This window comes from Pelodiscus sinensis, chromosome 6 (assembly GCF_049634645.1).
Source record: "Pelodiscus sinensis isolate JC-2024 chromosome 6, ASM4963464v1, whole genome shotgun sequence".
Taxonomy (NCBI): Eukaryota; Metazoa; Chordata; order Testudines; family Trionychidae; genus Pelodiscus; species Pelodiscus sinensis.
In genome coordinates this window covers 25,956,585-25,979,360 of record NC_134716.1, presented here as the reverse complement: position 1 = coordinate 25,979,360, position 22,776 = coordinate 25,956,585, and the positions used below count along the sequence as shown (strand labels likewise).

At 38.8% G+C, this 22,776-nt stretch overlaps 1 protein-coding gene and 1 long non-coding RNA gene across 5 annotated transcripts in view; one reads left to right on the top strand and one right to left on the bottom strand.

Annotated features, from left to right (window-relative positions):
- Nucleotides 1–22,776, bottom strand: part of PTPRD (protein tyrosine phosphatase receptor type D) — a 1,779,541-nt gene that overhangs the window by 1,005,394 nt on the left and 751,371 nt on the right. For all 4 annotated transcript variants that reach the window (XM_075931585.1, XM_075931599.1, XM_075931586.1 and 1 more), the window contains exon 6: nucleotides 21,645–21,693. The gene's annotated coding sequence lies outside the window, so the exon portion shown is untranslated. The remainder of the gene's footprint in view (nucleotides 1–21,644; nucleotides 21,694–22,776) is intronic.
- On the top strand, nucleotides 6,248–21,162 carry LOC102450620 (uncharacterized). Its single transcript, XR_331644.4, has 4 exons — nucleotides 6,248–6,327; nucleotides 6,756–6,805; nucleotides 17,170–17,244; nucleotides 21,069–21,162. It is a non-coding gene; the product is annotated as an uncharacterized LOC102450620 (long non-coding RNA).

Below are 22,776 nucleotides of genomic sequence, written 5' to 3'. Positions count from 1 at the left end.
TCCCTTCTGACCTTGAAGTCTATGATTCTATGAGTCAATCCAAGAAGCCTTTGTGAATGAGATATGAAATAAACACATATTTTCACTGCACAAAAGAAGGAACAGAGGCTCTAATCATGTCCAATCAATGGCCAAGCTTGTTAGATGATGATCTGCAGTCCCATGATAGCCAAAATTATCTAAATACAAGACCGAAAACAAGAAAAAACTGTTTCTACATTTGTTATTTCCTTTATTAAAAAATCAGATGTTCTCCCAAGTAACTAGCTATGCAAACTCGAAGGCCAAGTTGCAGGAAAGAGTGTGACACTGACTTTGAGAAACTCTTTTTCTCTCCCAGTGCTCATTGTAAGGTGGGGTCCTGTCTATTCCTTAAGTTTTGGGGCATGCCATACAGTAGAACCCTCAGGTTGAGAAAGAGAAGGGACACTAAGTGACAATCTTCCTCAAAATATAAAAATATGCACCCAAAAAGCCATTATTACAAACATTATTTATAAATTAAACCCATTTTGAATCTGACTCTATAAATTGCTCCAACCTTTATTTCAATGGAAGATGTTTGTCTGGAGCAGCTATAGATTTAAATATTTTGTATTATGCTACTGTTGATCCCATGTCTGAGATTCACACTAATCCCCAAAGGATAATGCAAACATGATGAGGTCTGTTTCATACAGTCCGGTCTCTGGGCATTACCAGGAATGTCAGCACAATCAAGTAAAGGATTATGTCTTTTGAGGCAAGAGGAATATGCCTTGTAATTATGAATGAAAGTATTTCTTCTTGTCCTGAATATACTGAGAGTCTGGTTTGGCTAAGCAGTTTGAACTATACAATCACTGGAATTATCTTAAGAACTCTGGGGATTTCTCCGTGCCGAGAAATGTTTGTCTCCTACAATTCCTACCCTAAATGTAACAAATAGAGTTGATTTGTGTTTCAGTTCATACTCTACTGGTGTTCAGAAGTATGTTAAGGTAATGAAATGAAAGCCATTAATTATATGGCACAAAAACTGTGTGTGCTGTTCTGTGCATAACAGAAAATAATTTGTATGAATGGAAGGGACTAGTTCAGAAAGCAAAAATGCTTAAAAAATCTAGTCGTAGGTTCAGAAATGGCAGTCACTGCAGATTGGTATCTACTGATAACAGTGACAGTTTATTAATAATCTGTCGTGTAAAGCTGACATATTGGGTGCTGAATTCTGCTCAGCTACACAATGAAATCTCATCCATTTTATTACTGCCAGAATTACCTACATTCCATTGAAAGGCTTTTACAGGCTTAAATATGCTTTAAAGCTCTTCTCTCAATGAAATTTACTGCTTCTCCTTCCCAACTCCTCATTATCAACAAGACAAATCGACAAAAGTCTAATCTTGATCTGCCAGTATATCCATAGTCCATCGAATAAATAACAAGTTTCCCTCCAGATAAAATCGCGATAAGGGCTGATAAGATTACAACCAGACAAATGGAAAAGTCTTAGTATCTAAATTACTTGCTCCTGACATGCCAAAGCGGGGAAAATACATTTTAAAAATAATTCACATGTATGTACTTTTTTTCCAAATTGTCTCTATGCATGTATTATATTACTATAACTCATAGTCCTCATTTGATAATTTACCTATTTGCAAGTATGAATAACCCAAAGAAAAAAAGAGATCCTCTCCAACATGGCTTCTCTGTAAATGGCATAGCAATAAGAGCTGTGCAACAATCTGGTTTTTATTTTCAGAAGTCCATACACATTCTCCTGGTTTTAACTGAAGGTTCTCCCATCACTCCTAATATTTTTAATTCTATGTTCAAATCCCAAAACTCAAAGTAATTTAAGTAAAAGTTACTGAGATCTACATGATTTCTGAAAAAAAAAATGGCCTGGATGCATCTCAGCTTAGTTTGTAATAAAACCTAAAACCCAAGTTAACTTCAGGGCGTTTCAGGTTTCAATGGGTACACTTTGCTCAGTCCTAATGGAACTGTAGATCCTTTCAGAAAAGGGCTACAATTTCTTTGCTCTTTGGAAATAAAAGAAGCTGCTTCTGAATTTAAGGGATTCTACGGTCTTCTTTTTATGATTTATCACTCGGTTTGTTGTTTTTCATCTCTACTTATATAAGCTTATATGACATAACTAAGGACCTTACTCAAAATATTTCCTATTGACTTCGATCACTCCAACTGACTTCTGTGGGAAACTGAAAGAGAGAAAAAAAACACCAACAGAGACTAAATTGCGGCATTTAAACCTTCCTTCAGCCATGGAAACAATAGAAGAAATTATGCATAATCTCTCCGTGTTCTTCACAGTTCACAGGGTAATGTGCGGGCTGCTTCATCCTAGAAAATGGTTCCACCTCTCTTCTAGACTTTTGTTATGTTCATGGCATATTCACAGAGAAGTCATATTAAACCACAAAGCTCTTTATTTTTTAGAATAGGAACCCCAAAACAGAGATAGACAAACAGGTTGTGCCCAAAACAGAAATCATTTAGTTAGATTCTGCAATATCTCTGCACAACAGTAGAGTAAGTGAAAACTGATGCATAAAAAATGAAATGACTTGTTCAAGGTGACAGCAAGTCAGAGACAAAACTGGGAAGAGAATCTATTCGATCTTCTGAATCCTAACCTCATACCTTAACAACAGATTATCCACCTTTCCTAACAGGATAAAGATTTCTCTCTCTCTCTCTTTCAAAACAATACTGTTCTGTTTATTCAAATATTTTACCTTTTTTCCCATTTAGAACTTAGAATGCTTCTAGATACCCCAAGGGAAGTATTAACAACAATAATTACTGAGCAAAATGGTGTGTGTCCACACTACAAACAGCCGTTTTTTCAACAAAATCTGAGTTACATCCACACTGCAATCATGTCCTTCCAAATGAAAATTGAAAGAACAGAGGGGGTTTTCTGGCATTGCTAATCCTCTTTCTATGAGGAAGAAGCCTTTTTCCGAAAGAGCTCTTTTGGAAAAAGGTGTGTGTGGACGGGGAAAAGGGAGTTCTTTTGAAAGAAAAGGAAAGAGAAAAAAGCACAGGTGCCCTGGTGGCCACTCCTTCCATAGTAATCACAGCTGAAATACGAGATAGCGTCCATTCAGTGTGGATGCTATCTTTTGAAAAAGCAGATTGCTTTTTCAATGCACTTTTGTGTGTGGACACTCTCTTTTGGAAGGTTTTTCAACAAACAAACCCAAAGTCACATTTTTACCAGGCTTCTTGAGCATATACTATTCATGACTCAAACTAACCTCTGTGCACTCTCCTATTCTGGGCAAACAGAATTAATCAGGGTATTTATAGTACAAATTTTGAACACCCCTTTCAAAAGAAAGTCAAGGGTGGCCAGCTACACGTGGTTCTATTATGGTGTTAACTTCTGAGACCAAATTTATTTCACTTAGGATTTTAAAGTTTAAAGTAAATGAACGGCTAGTGCTTGAGCCATCAAAGCATTCAACTGGTAACCCATAACAGCCTAAATACTTGTTTAGATCAGTAATCCAATTTCTTTGTACTTTAAAAAAATACTATAATTAAGAATCTAGTCAACTTTAATCCAATTAATATATTTTCCCCTCCCAGAAAAAAGGTGAGCCTTTATTAGCAATTTCTCCTTTTTCATACACAACATAACAAGTAATGAAACTGCCAAGGAGTTGAAAGAGGTAATTCTGTACCACCAATTCCTAATATCTTAAGCAATGTAAACCTATCAATAAAGCTATACAGGGTTGGATTTTTTTTTGTTTCAGTCAAAATTTGTTGAAGCTGTGGTTTTAGTGCAGTCAGTGTAAGCATCATAAAAAAATCAAACAAATATGTAGATAAAGAACTGGGAACATATGTCACCCCTCAGCATATCAGAAAAGCTCTAGGCAGACACCTCTGGATGTCTCGTTTCATGCTTCCTACGGAATGAAGACATCCATGAATATTCCCAAAAGGAGCACCAAGTATGGTCATGGAGTCATGCAGGATATCTAACACCTTCTTCCAAGGCTTGCAGCCCACCTTTAAAGCAGGGTAGCAACACAGAAGAGAACATGTCCTCCTTGGCTCTCAAAGGCAACCATGACAGCCAGGCCACATTTCAATGGTATTCTGTCTCTGTGGCTATGTCTAGACTGCAGGCTTCTTTCGAAAGAGGCTCTTTCGAAAGCATCTTTCGAAAGAGCCTCTTTCAAAAGATTGCGTCTAGACTGCAGGCGGATCTTTCGAAAGAGAAATCCGCTTTTTCAAAAGAGAGCACCCAGCGAGTCTGGATGCTCTCTTTCGAAGACGGCCTCTTTACATTGAAGAACGCCTTCTTTCGAAAGAGGAACTTTCGAAAGAAGGCGTTCTTCCTCGTGAAACGAGGTTTACCGCCATCGAAAGAAAAGCCGCGTTCTTTCGAAATAATTTCGAAAGAACGCGGCTTGAGTCTGGACACAGGGGAAGTTTTTTCGGGAAAAGGCTACTTTTCCCGAAAAAACCCCTGAGTCTGGACACGGCCTGTGTGCCCAGTTGCACAGCCCTCTCATTCAAATTTGGCCCAGTTGTACTGTAGAAGAGGTGGTCAGGACCAAAGGAGAGAGAGTGTGTTGTGGTGACCTAGCACATGCAATTGCAACACCACTCAAATTTGTGGCAACTATAAAACGGTGTGGTATGTTATAAGTTGCCGTTTTCACATCAAAATCGCAGCCTTGCCCGTGAGTGGTACAAATGAATGTTTCAAATATACTATGGCATAAGAGAAACATTTTTAAAACTGTTCTGTTTTGGGTTTTTCACTATTCTATGCTTATCAAGGTTTTGGAGAAATTAGCTAAAAACCCATCAGTATATTGGTCTCAGCCCCTAGGACTTTGACATATTTTGGATCAGGCCCTATATTACAACTGCTGTATGTAATAAGAGTATGATACAAAGCACATTAAAATCACTGGGAGTCCTTTCATTGACCTCAATGGGCTTTGGATCCTAAAAGAATATTTTGCAGCTGTTTTATAAAATTGTAAAATAGTTTAAAGGGACATTAAATAGAAAATAAACTGTTAGTGCCAACATGAAAAATATGTCAAATGTATCCCCGCTGTAATTGTTGTTCACTTGATTGATTTTCCACAAACCATGAATTTTTCCCAGTGTCTTTATAGCATAGTATTACAATATTCTTTTGTTCTTCAGGGAAAAGTCTGAAGGGAGTTAGCAGATCTCTATATAAGCAAATGGAAAACTTTTGCGAGGCTGCATTTTCAATAATTTACATTTCAGATATTTAATAAATACATTGGAGGCTAGATGAAAGAAATAATTTTACCTTTAACGTATAATTTACTTTTCCAATTCCACATCATTTTGTAAATGTGAGTCACACTGGACTTATGATAAGCAGATATTGACATTGCCTTTGAATATAAAGTAATTGCTTAATAGAATTTTTCCCCTTTCCTATAACTTGAAAGCAACTAACAATGATTGTATTTAGTAGAATGACTGTGAAATGCTGAAGAAGGTCAAAGACTTGTCAGAAAAATCAGAGAACAATTGCAAATAATCCACTGGCACTGATAGCTACCAGCATGGCCAGGACTAGTTATTTTTGTGCATCTGGAAAAGCTTACCCCTTACCACTGAACAGTTTAAATGATACAATTGGAAAAAGTGAACAAAAAATATGGCCTACTTGAAAGGATTATGCTATTTTCTTCCTGATTGATTTTAGCATATAGTTTCTAATGGACTGTTGTTTGCTAAAACTTGTAACGGAACATGGTAGCTCTATACCCAGATCTGCCACAAAGTCTGCAGGCCAATAGCAAAGTGCAATTATAGCTAGTTCGAGACTATTAAATTGCTGATTTGTGAGACAGAACAAAACCATAAATGTAAACACCTAAGGCTCCTGAAACAGAACAATAGCATGTAGAAGATGGAATTCTTTGTGTCTTCAACTTAATCCACTGCAGTACAAATGTACCTATTGCCTTGCCTTTTAGAACTTGATTTAACCTTCGAAATAATCAGACTCCCAAGAAATGCAATGACATTTCTATAGGTACAAAAGATAGACTATCAAGATTATTGCCCATCATTCAACTGCTAATTTGTCCTAGGGCTATACTTTGGGTTCTTAAATCAATATTTTAAGACTGTTGAAGCCACATGGCAATGATAATAGAAGTGCAAACATAGCCCCTAGCGCTGCTATGGGTATTAACTATACTATATCATTCTTTTCAGAGCAAGACTACCCAACAGATGGTATACACGAGACACTGGCATTGTTAACCATGGGGTAACAATGGTGGGAAATAATTGGTAAACAAACTGATTTTTTTGCTCTGATTAGTCTATTTAACTGACTACAGGGCCTTAATAGAACTAAATCTGAATATATAGTAGGGTATACATAGTAAAAAGAAATAGTTATCACTGTAAAAGCATCTTTGTGTTTCACAGATAAAATACATAAATAGATTTCCGTTAACATTACCGTTTAATAATAAATTAATCTTGGAAAAACATAAGGCTTTGTATGGTACATACATGTAAAAGGGTGGAGTAGTTTTTATATGATGCATTTTAATCTATCAGAGGTAAATATCCTGCCAACTGCAACAACACATTGCATGATATTTAGTGAATACTGTTTTCAATATGGGGCACCATAAGAGAGAAAAGACTTCCTTCCCAAAGCTATTTGATTTCAAGTTTAATTTACATACAAACTTTTACTTATATTGTAGTGTGACCCGAAAAATTTGTAGTGACATGCACCGGTGAATATACTAGCAAGGTAAGATATTTTGCTTTCTAAGCTTTTTCTATAATATTTTACCTGTCGTGCTTGAAATGTACATTAGAAGAAAAACTGGCTAAGCACTTTCATGGTGCTTTTAGGGAAATCCAAGTCGGCTCATTGAAAATGTGTAAAGATATAAACACATATACTTTTAGGTATTTTTTTCTTTTAGAGGCTGAGAACAGAAACATAATGAGAATCAACAAAGATCAAACAAGTTTATTTGTACAGTTATATATATTCAGTATTGCTACAAATGTTTCCAAACACAATATTACCTACAGTTACCAACAGTAGATTCTTGCTGTTAAATAGACATACCATTATCATATCTGGTCAGGTATAACCGTGAACCCACGAGGATGAGGTAGGATGGAATGTGTTACATATTGTCCTAGCTCTATATATCACTCCTTTTTATTATTTTATACATTTTTAACAAGAGACAAAAGAAATAAAAATAATCCCAAGGTTTAATTCAATATTATAGCTAACTAAATATCAGACTTCCCACTATTATGCACTTGGAAAGCATTAATTGCCAAATCAAAGAGATGCCCAAGGCTGAAATTATTCATCTTCTTAAGTGTCAGTGAGTACCACAATTATATGCTCTCCTTTAGGCAGCCATAATATGTACTCACTTCTTCATTGCATATTTTCCACCAGTGACCAGCAACCTAGTTCACCAATTCCATTTGTTATTCCACAATTTTTTCAGTATTTGGGAAATGTAAATGAGCGATTAGCTTCTATCTGAGATTCGAAGAGGCTTGTTCAGAATGCTTTCTAATAATAATAATAATGAATGATAAAAACCAGGAGGAGCATCAGTCCCCATTAGGAATGCAGCACTACACAGAGCCAAAAGCCACATGTTGAGGGGAGAAAAAAAAATCTGTTTGGACAAAGAAAATGCTGCTGCTCAAAGCTTTATTGGCCCACAACATTTTCATTCTTTTTGGGAAGGACTTGGTTACTTTTCTCCATGTGGAGTACTGTTTTGACTCATTTTTTCTAAATAACATCACTGACTATGTTGAAAAAAATTAGCCAGGAGACCAGGGCTAGCCTAATCATTTGCAAGACCCTACACTACCACAAGATACTAAGCATGCAGCACCTTTTCCTCAATAGCTTCAGAGCTGCTTTTGAGATGTGTCTGCGTCCTTAGCAGAAAAACCACGAGATGAGACTAGTGAGTTGTGTGCAAATGAGGGGACTCTGGATGTGACCCATAATTCTACTTATTTGCCTCCCATGGGCACAAGAATAAACCTACTCAGACATACCTTTTCTTTAAAAAAACTGAAGCAATGCTCAGAGTGGCTTAAAAGAAAATTAAGCATCTTGTGGTATGTCTACACTGCCACCCTCGTTCAAACTAGGGTGGATAATGTAGGCATTCAAAGTTGTAAATGAAGCCCAGGATTTAAATATCCCAGGCTTCATTTGCATCTTGCCGGGCGACGCCATTTTTAAATCCCCGTTAGTGCGGATTCCGTGCCCGCGGCTACACGCGGCATGGAGTAGGTAGTTCGAATTAGCCTCTTTAATTCGAACTTCCGGTACACCTCATGGAGTAATGGTAGTTCGAATTAGAGAGCCTAATTAGAACTACCTACTCCATGCCGCGTGAGCCGCGGGCACGGAGTCCGCACTAATGGGGATTTAAAAATGGCGGCGCCCAGCAAGATGCAAATGAAGCCTGGTATATTTAAATCCCGGGTTTTATTTGCAACTTCGAATGCCTACATTAGCCACCCTAGTTCGAACTAGCGTGGCAGTGTAGACATATCCTTGGAGAGCAGAAGTGACCACTACTACAGGAGAGAGCCTTTCCTACAATGAATGTTCTCCAAAATGTTCCCATTGTTGACCTAGCATCAGTACATCTCCCCCAGTGTTATCATTGGTGTAAGCATCTAATCAATGCCTGCATTTCCACAACAGCTAGCATCAGTGTGCAAATCCACCAATAAGACAATTTCAGAAAATGCTCAATTCAGGTGCTGAGGTGGTACATACAGCTCTTCTTAATGATTTCCCACCTCTCTATTTAAGAAGCCTGAGGACATACCTCAAAAGCACCTCATTCCTTTGGCTTTGTGCAACTTTCCTAATGAATGCATCAGGCATAATCTGGAATTAGGACTATCATTATAAACTTAAAATTAATCCGCAAAGACTAACAAAATATTTTCCGAATTTGGCCTCATTCTACTGAAAACTCTATGCACATTAGTTTCCCCTTTTTAGAGCTCCAAAAACTTTCAGGTGGAGTCAGCTAGTTCTTCTGACTTCCCCATCCTCAGTCTTTTGTTGGAGGTAAAGGGGAAGGGTCTCAAACCTGTTCTGTCACCCAGCTCCTATCATAGATCTCAGTGACAGCAATGAGGCTGCCATCTAACTTTGCTTTGAATCACAATGGGACAGAAAAGCTGAATAAGTCAGTCTGAGGGTTGGTATACAATGCTTTGAACCATACCTCTGCAAAACTAGGCAAGAGGAAGTGTACAAGTGATTTTAGAATGATTCAGCATATAGTAGCATCCTATCACCAAGTAAAAAAGTCTGGTGCATGCTCTGGTGTGAACCAATTGATTACAAGAAGTCCTCAACCCTTGCAAGACACCCTTTCCAGGAGGCAGTATGGCTAGGGGACTGGGGATGCAATTGTCAAGCTTTGTGTAACCAAAAAATGGAAGAGCTGAGATGTGTCACTCCTAAGTATTCCATATGACAATCAGTAGAGGAAACAGGAGGAATGTTTCTCCATAGTAAAGTGCTCCCATCTGAAAGAATTAAATGAATATGTACCAGTGTTCTAGTAGAATTCATATGCTATCATGTCTTAAGATACATAAAATAATCTTCAAAATATTAAGTGATATTCCAATGATTTAATATGTGCACATATACATCCAATTTTAAGTTATTCCACAAACACTAAGGCATGGGTTCCCAAACTGGGGGGCATAAAGAAATTCCGGGGGGGGGGGGGGCACGAGGCAACCCAGCCCCCCCTAAGTTTTGCTGCTGGGTTTTTTTTCCGACCCCGGTCAGCTCCTTGTTTTTTTGCTCAACAAGTTTTGCTGGGGGGGTAGGAGGCGTGAGGGTTTCTCAGAAATCAAAAAGGGGACATGATGCCAAAAAGTTTGGGAACCACTGCTAAGGATACAAATCGGGGAGCTCTTTTCATTCTATTATTCTCTTGCCTTCAAATCTTCAAAAAAATATAGGAATGGTTAATGCTTTGTTTGTTGAATATTAAAGATAAGATTGTGTAGTTAATATCAAATGTCTTTACTTTTAATATACTGTTTCCCAAGGAAAATATTTTATTTTGTAACAGCCTTTGTTTCAGCAATGGTACCTATTAGGCTGTCCCATGCATTATTTTTATTTAGTTTACAAAATGCTTCTTTATGCCAATTTTGAATTTTATTTTCATGAACTTTTTTTGAATGTTCCACAAACCTATCATTTGGCCTGTGTTCAAATGAACTAATCTGATATTATCTGTCTCCATTTAAGGTTTTCATAATTCAATTACATTTATTCTCTTTCAACATCTTTTTCATCTGAGACTACGTTAAATTAAGATTCTGAAACTTTTCCTTATCAGCCTTATTCTATAATCTAGAGAACAACCCATTACAGTCATCTCATGTACCTTTTACAAAGAGAACTCTGCGCATTAAAATAATGAAATGGCACTAGTTATTTAAGCAAAATCTATAGGCAGCATCTCTAGTACGAGAGCGTGCCTAGACTACATGGCTCCATCGATGGAGCCATGTAAATTAGTTTATTCAGCATGGCACAGCGCAGCCGACCGATCCTGTAAACCTCATTTCACGAGGCATAAAAGATCAGTCGGCAAAGGCTTCCCCAGCCGACAGATCCGCGTCTAGACTGCCGCACTGTGCCGGATCAGCTGATTGTTGGCACAGTGTGGTGGCCATGTTTATTTTAATGAAGCAGGGATTATTTAAATCTCTGCCTTTTTGACTATGCCAAATAAACTAATTTACATGGCTCCGTCGACGGAGCCATGTAGTCTAGACATACCCCTAGAGAAAAAAGTAATTTGTGTGTCTGCACATTTTAAACATGACACAGTAATTGTAATTGGGCTGAATCCTTCACCCTGTCCTGACAGTTTCTCTGGCTTTTTAGCTCTGCATCACCCGGACTGTGGTAACAAAGCATCCCATAACTCTGACTGAACCAAAAGATCAGTTGACTGGTATACAGAGGGAAAAAACGGTTTTCTGAGAGACTGGGAATTAAAACTCAGCTCTCTCTTAGGGTGTGTCTAGACTACATGCCTCTGGCAACAGGCATGTAGATTAGGCTACCTGGCACAGGGAAATGCAGCGTTGATTTAAATAATTGCCGCTTCATTTAAATTTAAATGGCTGCCGAGCTGTGCCGATCAGCTGTTTGTCAGCTCAGTGCACTAGTCTGGATGCTTTGCGGTTGACATCAATGCATTTATTGACCTCCCCAGTATGCCTCATGGGATGAGGTTTACCGGGGAAGTCAACAAATGCCTTTGATGTCAACTGCTGAGTGCCCAGACTACCGCGCTGTGCCACCAAACAGCTAATCGGCACAGCACGGCAACCATTTAAATTTAAATGAATTGACGCTTCATTTCCCTATGCCGAGTAAACAAATCTACATGCCTCTGTTGTCAGAGGGAGGAAGAGTCCTACTGTCCCTAGTCCCTCTCCCAACACATCAACAAGGTACAGGTTGAACCCTTCTAGTCCGGCACCCTTGGGATTGAATTGTGGCCAAACTAGAGAATTTGCCTCACACTATTCAAGAAATTAAGGAACCACCTGATAAATATCTTATACAAGAAACAGAAAAACATCAAGAATGACATCTCTAACTTAGAGATTCTCATCTCAAGACAAACACCGACACCGACTAACACGTTACAGGATTTTTGTTCCACCAGACAAGAAATCTACTATACACACTTCTATTCTCTACAACAAAGAAAAGACAATAAACTTTCTAAGCTGCTCCACACCACAGGCTACAACAGTAATTACCTGAACCCACCGGATAATATTGTTAACCTCTCCAGCTACAAACTCAGCGCAGCAGAAGAGTCTGTCTTATCCTGGGGTCTCTCTTTCTGCCCCACATCTCCCACAAACTGGATACAATTTTGTGGTGACCTTGAGGCTTTTTTTCGCCACCTCTGCCTCCGAGAATATTTCCAAACCACCAATGAACATCAATCTGACCTACCAGATCCCCCCCATCAACACCTAAGGAAAAATATTTCTATATGGACTCCCCGTGATGGTCGGAATTACAATCTGGATTTCTATATACAGAGCTTCCGCAACAACGCATAGACTGACATTATTCACAAACGACAACAAGCGACACATAATCTCAGCTACGCTGAAAACTATGCTATCCAGGGTCTCAAAAACAACCCGGACATTATAATCAAACCAGCTGACAAAGGGGGTGCTGTGGTCATTCTGAATAAGGCTGACTATAGCCAGGAGGCAATCAGACAACTCTCCAACACCACATTTTACAAACCTCTCCTCTGATCCCACCTCAGAATACCAAAAGAAACTACACTGTCTCCTTAAACACCTCCCTACATCTACTTGGGATCAAATCTACACAGAAACACCTTCTGAACCCCAACCAGGATTGTTCTATCTGCTTCCCAAAATCCATAAACCTGGACATCCCAGACGTCCCAACATCTCAGGTATCAGCACGCTCAATACTGGTTTATCCAGCTATGTAGACTCTCTTCTCAAACTCTATGCTATCAACATTCCCAGCTATCTCCGAGATACTACTGACTTCCTAAGGAAACTACAAAACATTGATAACCTCCCCGATAACACCATCCTTGCTACCATGGGTGTAGAAACTCTATACACCAACATCCCACATGAAGACGGATTACAAGCAATTAGAAACACTTTCCCACAGGACACCACTGCCAATCTGACAGCAGACCTATGTAACTTTGTTCTCTCCCACAATTATTTCCAGTTTGAGGACAACTTATACCTCCAGATCAGCGGCACAGCCATGGGTACACGCATGGCCCCACGGTATGCTAACATCTTTATGGCTGACTTAGAACGTTTCCTCAGATCCCATCCCCTCTTACCCCTTCTCTACTTACGCTACATAGACGACATCTTTATGATCTGGACCCATGGCCAAGAAACACTGGAGACATTCCACAGAGATTTTAACAACCTATACCCCATCATCAATCTCAGCCTGGACCATTCTACATGAGAGATCCATTTCCTGAATACCACAGTACAAATCACCAATGGTAAATTAGACACCACTCTCTACAGAAAACCCACCGACTCACACAGTTACTTTCATGCCTCCATACGATCCATCATCTATAGCCAAGCCCTTCAATACAATCGCATCTGCTCTAATCCCACTGACAGAGACCAGAAACTTCAGGATCTCTACCAAGCATTTATAAACCTCAACTACCCACCCGGAGAAATAAAAAAGCAAATTGAAAGAGACAGACGAATACCCAGAAGGCATCTACTTCAAGACAAACCCAAGAAAACCAGCAATGGAACACCACTTGTCATCACCTACAGCCCCCAGCTTAAACCCGTCCAACACTTTATCAATAAACTACAACCTATACTCGAACAGGATACTAAACTCCGAGAGGCTCTGGGAGACAGACTCATAGTCTCCTACAGACAACTACCTAACCTCAAGATGATTCTTACCAACAACCACAGGACATACCCCACTAACAACAACCCTGGAACTTTCCCTTGCAACAAGCCCCGTTGCCAGCTTTGTCCACATATTCACTCTGCTGATACTATTATTGGATCTAACCAATTGAGTTATAAGATCAAGAACACATATTCCTGCTCATCCAGAAATATAATTTATGCTATCATGTGTCAATAATGTCCATCTGCTATGTACATTGGACAAATGTCTCAGACACTTCGCCAAAGAATTAATGCGCACAAAATAGATATTAGACAGGATCACAAAGAACAAACAGTTTCTTGCCATTTCAACCAGAAAGGGCATTGTCTCAATGACCTGATTACCTGCATTCTGATTCAAAGACCTTCTAACACCAGACTTGAAAAAAAATCCTCTGAACTGTCATTCATGCTTAAATTTGACACTTTACACATAGGTCTTAACAAGGACGCTAATTACCTTACCCATTATAAAGATAGCTTCCCCAGTTATCACCTCTAATATCATTAGCTCACAGACATTTACCTCCCTCCCTCCCTAATCCCCCTTCTATTCTCAAATTTGATTTGTCCTTTTCATGTGTGTTCATTTTTTTGACTGTATCCTTTGGTATATATGGTCATGCCAATTTTCTTGCACAATTTGATCTGGGGAAGTGGGTCTGGCCCACAGAAGCTCATCACCTAATAAACCATCTTGTTAGTCTTTAAAGTGCTACATAGTCCCGTTTTTTGTTTCAGCTAGACCAGACTAACACAGCTACATACCTATTACTACAGGAGGTCAGATTGCCTAGCAGCATTACCAACACTTCCACTGGAAAGTTAGTAATATAAGGGTATATCTAGACTACATGGCTCCTTCAACAGAGCCATGTAGATTTGTTTGTTTGGCAAAGGGAAATGAAGCCGCGATTTAAATAATCGCGGCTTCATTTAAATTTAAATGGCTGCCCCGCTCTGCCGATCAGCTGTTTGTTGGCAGATCAGGGCAGTCTGGACGCATCCCTGCCGACATGAAAGCCCTTTATTGACCTCCCCAGTAAACCTCATCCTGCGAGGCATAACGGGGAGGTCGATAAAGGACTTTCAGGTCGGTGCGGGAGCATCCAGACTAGCACACTGAGCCGACAAACAGCTGATCAGCTGTTTGTCGTCTCAGCGCGGTAGCCATTTAAATTTAAATGAAGCCATGATTATTTAAATCGCGGCTTCATTTCCCTTCGCCAATCAGCCTAATCTACATGGCTCTATCGATGGAGCCATGTAGTTTAGACACACACTAAGACTCAAAACTTAAATTAATAATTGAACTTACTGGGCTTGTAGAAAACATTTAGAGGTAAATTAAAGCTAAAAAACAGTACAGAACACTGAGATACAGGACTGGTGGCTATAAGCAAACTTCATGCAACTACTGGAAACTTGGCCATACCAATGATAAGTGGGTACCCAGATAACTAAAATCATGCTGGACCACAGATGTTGCCAGACCAGAGAATGTTGGACTAGAGAGGTTCAACCTGTAATTGGTTTGCCCTTATAAGAGAGGGAGGAGGATCACTGGGGGTGCCAGAGAGGGCAAAGAAACAGGCAAGCCCAGGGAGGACAAAAGACTATTGTTTTACTCCCTGCATCAACAGGGTAAATTGACTACTTAGAGACTGGGAAAGACTAGGAAACTTACTGCTTTGTTGATGCCTAATAATAAACTTCTGAACTTTGTCAGTTTTTTAATGTAATAAATGATTCACCTGCTCATAAATGTTGTTGGAGAATTGTTGCACATGTCCATTACACTGTAGGTATGTGTGCATCCCACACACTGGCTGTAGAGAGTTTTCCCCCAGTGGTGCCACAAGGCAGCCCTGTCCATCTCCAAATCCCTTGTGCTTCAAAGTGAGGACACATGAGTGAAGCTACCCTGCTTAGAGCTGCCAACAGAATTGCCAAGGCCTTTGGCAAAGTTGAGTGGGGGGCTCCTCTCTCGGCCCACAGAAGTAGTAGGGCATTCAGCAGAAGGGCCAGGGCTAGCTTCCCCCAGTTAGTCCTTAATCACTGCCTGGACTGTGATGAAGAAACTATATCAGCAGCGCAGGTCTCCCTCTCTAGCTGCTACGCCACACTGCAAATCACTACTATGGACATTTAAAAGTGGCATCCCAGCTGCCACTACTATAGCAGTGGAAGTGACCTCAGAATTCTCTGGCCCTTTTAAGTGACCTGGGCAAGTGCCCTCCCCCACCATTGGCAGCCCTGCTCCTGCGCATACTCCAGTTCCTTCATGCCAGAAGCTGACAGTGGACTCTGATGAACCAGGAAAGATCCAGGTAAGGGCTCATCTAGACTACATCCCTCATTTTTTCAAAAAGGTTTTTTTTTGAAAGAACCGCATCTAGACTGCGGTTTCACTTTCGAAATACCCTTTTTTGAAAACGGCAATTGGACACAAATATGCAAATGAAGCATAAGATATTTAAATCCGTGCTTCATTTGCAATTTCGATCGGGCTCATTTACATCCCTCTTTTGTAGTCTAAATGTGCCCTAATTGACACGTCTGACATATCTCAAAGAACATGCTACACACAGGTTCTTTGAGCACTTGTGTATGTCCATTATGCCATAAGCAGCAAGCAGCTATGCCAGGTGGAGAGTCTTGTAGTTTCATCAGAAGGACTGTAAGGCTACTTTCCTTTCATTTGAATTTTCCCTTGTGGCAGCAGAGAACACAACCTAAGCTTTACAAATGTAAGATCAGGTCATCACTCAGCAGATGTCGATAAATGGGGTTTGTGCCACAAATGCTGCTGAGGCTGAATGTGGTCGAGCATGCTGTTTGTCAGTAGGAGTTACCCCTTTTGCAGCATATTGCAGTGTGATGCCACTGATATTGCATTTCTAGAGTCCAGGGGTTATGGTTGGATGACCTCTCCCAAACTCTGTTTAAGAAACATCTGGGAAGAAATTTTCCAGGGGCTTTGTTTTATCCAGGTAAAAAGCCAGAGTTCATCTTTGTGATTATGCAGTGTTGGGAAGAAAATTGGCAGCTTGATGCAGGTGGAAATCAAATACTGCTTTTGAGAAAAAACTTAGTGGATGGCATAAAAAAAACTTTGTATGCGGATCAGTGACCAAAGCATTCAGTTCTCTCCCTCGTCTAGAGGATACAATGGCAACACATGCTGCCCTGTGTGGGAGCAAGAATGACAAGAAAGACTTGAAAGCAAAATCTTTCCAAGTAGACAACACTAAAATCAGATCACAAGGACCTTCCCTGATTGGTAGAAGAGGAAAGGAGAAGATAAGTCCTCTACACTTATTGTCTTGGCTTGCCCACCAAGGATGCAAAGCGACTTGTCTAAATGGTAAATCTGAGGACAGTAGATCAACTTGAGCATACTTGTAATGCTCTGAAATTCAGTCTGGTGTGCATGGTTCATATGTGGCTGCATGTGCATATTACGTAAGAGCCTGTCATAATTCCTCACAGTAATCTGAGTATGGTCAAATCCAGGACTGCCCGCAATTAATTCTATCCTTTGCAGCGGGAATAATGTTAATTTTTCTTTGTTCAACTTCTTCTCAGGTTGTGGAACAGATACAGTTTGATGGGCAGCAGCTTGTTCTTAGGATCTGGAATAACCATGAACCAATCATCCAGGTGAGGATACAAGTGGACTTCTCCTTTTCTGGAGGTAATTTGCCATGATGACCATGTACTTGGACTGTCATCAGCACTGAAGGTCTTTACCAAATGGTAGACTGGAAAATTGTTAATAGTAATCTCCTACAGTGAACAATTACCACTTGGAAGTAGGCATCCTGTAAGTTGAGAGCACAATCCAGGGAGAGAATGATCTTCACTAGAAACACCATACGGAATCTTATCTTGACATAACTGTTCAGGTTTCAGAGGTCTAAGGTAGGTCTAAGACTCTTGGTTTCAGGTATTAGAAAAGTATTGGGAATCAAATTCCCTGCCCCAAGGTAGTAGGGGCACCTCACCTAGGACTCCCCAAAAATGTGGGGTATGCGTTTATTCTCTCAGTACAGACTTGTGGGAAGAAGTTCTAAAGAAGGACTAAATATGGGGTTAGAGAGATACACCATATTTCCTTTCTACCCTAATTCTGCTATGCTTATCTCCCAGTTGCCTGAGGTGATGGGCTGAAAAGGTGGGAAGAGACCAGTGATACCTAGGGTCAGTAGTACGTTGTTCTTACTAGAAGACTCAGTTGGCTGAGCTGAGGGCAAGATGTTGAAGGCAAGTTGAAGAGCCCAAGAAAGTAGAAGGCATTGGTGACATCCTTTGCAACTTTTGTTTTCCTTAGATTGGTCAGCCTGATGAAAGGAGAAATATTGCTGTGTAAGGATGCTAAAAAGAGCAACATTTTGAGCTCCTAGTCACTACAAAGTATAGCAGTGTTTCTCAACCAGTGGTATAAGTATCCTTTGGGGTACTCGAAAGAAGTCTGGGGGTTACGTCAACACAACTGAAATTTGGAGAAAACTGAATTTTTGTTTTACACTTTACAGCGTTCTATTAATTTTGAACTTTTTCAGCCAAAAATTTCATTGCCCGCCTGGCTATGATTAAGGTGTTTAAACAAAGGTGTTGCAATGGTAGAAAAAATGTTGTGTCTAAAAACTGTATGTATTGGGGGTACTTTTTTATTTGGTTGGGATTTTTGGAAAAAAGAGTACTTTATAAAAAGAGGTTTATTGAGAAACAATGGCGTAGAGGACTAGATTTCTAAATGGCCCTTAAGTCCTGTTTTATCCAGCCATGTGATCATCACTGATTACAACAGAATGCTGGCAGGCAGCTCACACACAAGGCTTACTAAGTGACTTCACATCTGATTGGGGAATGAGCTTACATTCACTAGCATCCAAAGATACTTTGCTGTTTGCAATAGATGGGGAAGATGTCTGTGTGAAACCCTGAAGTCTATTCACTGCTGAGGCCCAATTTCTCCCCGGATGCCACGCCTAGGTGACCAGAATGCAGAATTGTTTTCCTGCAAGCACAGGCCTTAGAGCTAATCAACACCAAGATCTCCATGACAGTGCGTGTGACATGCGTATAGATATGGGTCAAGTACAGAGAAAGACTTTGTATCTGTATTCAACTCAACTGATGTGGCTCTCCTAGTTATTTAACAGAAACTGCGGTGAAATGTGGTCATGCCACACTTTAATTCATGTAAGGATCCACCAGGTTTGACAGAGTTCCTTATTGCTTCATATAGATCTTTTCACAGTCCCATGTTCTGACTCACATTACATCTACCTACAAGCCAAGAATGTGATTTCTCTGCTCAGGTACACACTCGCTCTTATCAAACTAGCATGAATATAAATAGCAATGTAGGTAGAGTGGAAAGGTTAGTAGCTGCATGGCTGAGCCATGTTGTGTATAAACCTGCTTGAAACAGGAGAGTATGTGACTCAGCACAGCTCTGCCTCCGTTGCCATAATTCATGCTACTGCAGCTACACTGCTGTTTGTACTTGTGTTTGGTCCGCGAGAGCTAGGTGAGTATAAGTACACAAGCAAGGGAATCACACACTTAGCTTGTAATGTGGACTTAACCTAAAATACTTGCACTTTTTTTTCACATTATGTTGTTGCAATTGAGAGAACTGTGTCAGAAGATATCTTGACACTTTTATAACTCTATTTGGGGACAAATTCATCCCTGATTCAATTAATTCAAAGTTAATAGAGTTACATCAAAAAAGAATCCAATACTTTCAATACTTTCTCTTTTCATTGTATCTTGAATTACCTAGAAAGAATATGCACATGAGGGTCTCCTCCTAATAAATCCACAGTGTTAGATCATCTAATCTGCCCTTAGTTTTATTTTGCCTATATTAAACATAAAATGTGTCCAAAAAAATAAGTCCAGGAATTTTTTTTTATAAAACTTATTTACAAAAGCATCCTGTATTGTCAGAGGAAACTTTCTCTATTCCTCTAGAAACTATGGGTAAGTATTTGTTTCTTACTTTTTGTGAAACTATGCTTTTAAATGATTTCATGCTGTTTAGAAGTTAGTTTGTATATTCATTTCTCCTCATTCATAATACTCATGCCCAAATGTTTAACTCTATTCATATGACACTTAGATGAAATAAAACATATTCCTAGGCATGGAACGAATTATAAACCTATTGGAATATAGGAACCTCAGACTGGATGATTAGTTTTTCAATGTTCTTTCCCTAATACATAAAAGATTACTAGCATAAAGGACAACACAAATCAGCAACCCAGGGGAAACAAAAAACACAGCCACTATGCACAATATTTACATTTAATGAAACAATGGACTTACAAGAGTGGGAAGACCCAGTAAGTCACTCTTCTGTATGTTTATTAAGAAGAGTTTATGCATTAAATGTCCACAGCTTTGTATGAATCCCTAATTACTAGTCCATAAGAAACATTAAGGAGATTGTTATGCAAAACTTAACATCCTTAAAATTTGCTACCAGCCCCAAACCTGCAAACTCTAACCCTAAAATGTTACTATAAAGCACAGAACTATTACACTCTAAATCCCAAACAAATCTAAGCAATTCAGAGAGTAAATCTGAGCACAAACACAAGTACAAATGGTTGATCCAAATTACTATAAAAGCACTGTTAAACAGTTATAATGTTCACTCACGAATCATCTTCAGATCGGCAGTGTAGAGCAATGCAATACAGTAACCTAGATATAAGTTTTACTCCATAGCTGACAGAGAAAATATTTTCATGGACAATAAAGGATGCAAAGGTTCTTTTTTTTTTTTTTAAAGAATATCTATCTATCCTAGCCCATAAGGTACATTCATGTTCTTTTAGATACTTTGTATGTCTATAGAACAGAAACCTACATTTCAGTCCAGGTTTCACAGTTAAAGTTTAAAATACGTATATAACTTCGGGCTAAAAAGGATATAGCTCATTACAGGGAACCGGTACAATAAAATATATCACTCTATTGCCGGGCTGCATTTTAAACTACTGCCTTCCCACAATCAGCAGAATCACAAAACAAAACTGACATGTCTATTCTCTTGCACTTGGGTTTTCACTCCTCAGGGATTTTTATCTTTTGCCCAAATATGCAGAGTATGACAGCTATTTTGTATACAAATAAGGTTACCTTGTGAGTTTGCAACCAACTGAATGCTAACCTTATTGTCTCATTATAAACAAGCACTTGACTCTATTATATTTAATACTATGAAACAATCTTAAAACATGAGAGAATATTTTCATGGTAATGCTAAGCTTGTTACTCTTAACAGCTTTTACTTCACATGCCCTTAAACAATACCAACTACATGGTAAACATCTACATCTTTGGTCCAAATCTGTTCAGCTACATAGTTTTCTCAAGAAATTCACAGTAGTATCCGAGATAGAAAAAAGCTCAAATTTTAGTCACTATAAATTTGTAGTAATTTTTTATTTTTATTGCAATAGGTACCTACCTGTCTTGGACTCAGTTCCCTGAAGCTGTGACATTAAATGCTTTTTGAGGGAACCCATTTTGATAAAGCTTGACAGGTAATAAAACAAGTTTTACTTTCTATTGCTGGTTGCCGTTATTCATTCTCATCAAAGAAGCTTTTCCACAAAGGTTTTAAATGTATAAAATTGCCACTTACGTCTGCATGACTTCTGTCAGTATTATAAATCATTGCCTCCCTGAATCATTTTTATCTAATCCATTTTGAAATCACACTGGCTCCAATATTTGATAACTATATTAATATTAGTCCCTTAATGGAATGTGGTCACAGTACATGAATGTAACCTCAAAGGAGTAAAAGCTTTACTACAAAATATATTCTTCTTCAAACTATTCCAGAGAGAAAAACTGCCAGTTTAAACAGTGAGGCAACAGACCTGTTTACCAACTATTTGCCAAAAAGATCAGGTGATGTTAACAATACATTTAGCACAGACTTCTTTCTTCTCATTCTCCTACCATGGAATATGAATTTTACCATTAATGTCCAAATTGATGCTAAAGAAATAACAAAAGATGTGTCTTACCCTGAGATTGATGGTTCTGAATTCAATCAAAAATTCTCCACCCTGAGACCTGGGAAAATACAAGAAAGAAAATCCCTCTGTCACCACTGACAATAACTGGAAATATTGTAAACCAAGTAAATGACAGTTCAATGCTATGGGTAATTAATACACACATACATTATGGAAAAATCAATTGACTTAAATCCTTCACTAGCATACTCTGAATAGAACATTATTTATTAGAAAAGAAGTTCAATAAAACCTTTAAAATGTAAATGTAATCATTCTTTTTTCGACGTTCTAAGGCAAATTTAATTCCAAACTTCCTTACAATTGAGTTTATGCATTTCCACAGTAAACACCAAATTCCCAAGGTAGCTGGATAGAAAAGTGTTCAAGTTATACATTGCTGCAGTTCAAACAATAATCTTGGCTAGGTTTATCTGGAAACCAATGGCTTTTTTGCAGGGGGTAAGCAAATTAATTATTCTCTGTGAGGTATAAAGAACAGGCAACACAAGTTCAGGCCACGCTCCAAGGCTTTGATTTGAAGGCTAGAGGAAACTGAGCTAATTATAGATGATACACATTTGTGGTTGGAGGGAATCAGAATGCCCTGCTATAGCTGACAAAGGAGCAGTAGGGGTATGAGCTAAAGATAAATAACTAGAAGGGGATGTTTGCAAACCTGGGGAGATTCAAATAAAATGTGTTGTATAAAGACTAGGAAGAAAAATCAGTTTAGTGTATACATTTTTTTCTATGAACAAATATAAATGATTCACAACTGAATTAACATTTGTTTAACCAAACTGCATGTATTTCTCTAAAAATGGCAAGATTTGTTAAAGTTGCCAGTAATATAACAATGGTTATCCCATTACTGAGGCTTGAAGTTACTCATTAATTTAATAACAACAATCAAAGCATGATTTTTCTGCAATAAAATGATTTTCTAACTTTGTCTCCTAGCATATTTTTTCACTACAACATTAATAAAGATTAATTCTAAAAATTTATAATCTGGCAGAGAAATATTAGAAAATGTACAAAGTCTAAACATACTATTACATATTAAAACTTAGATTTCAATGGGGACAATGGGGGAAGGCATTGAACTGCTTATAGTAGCGGCACGCATGAGGTGCCA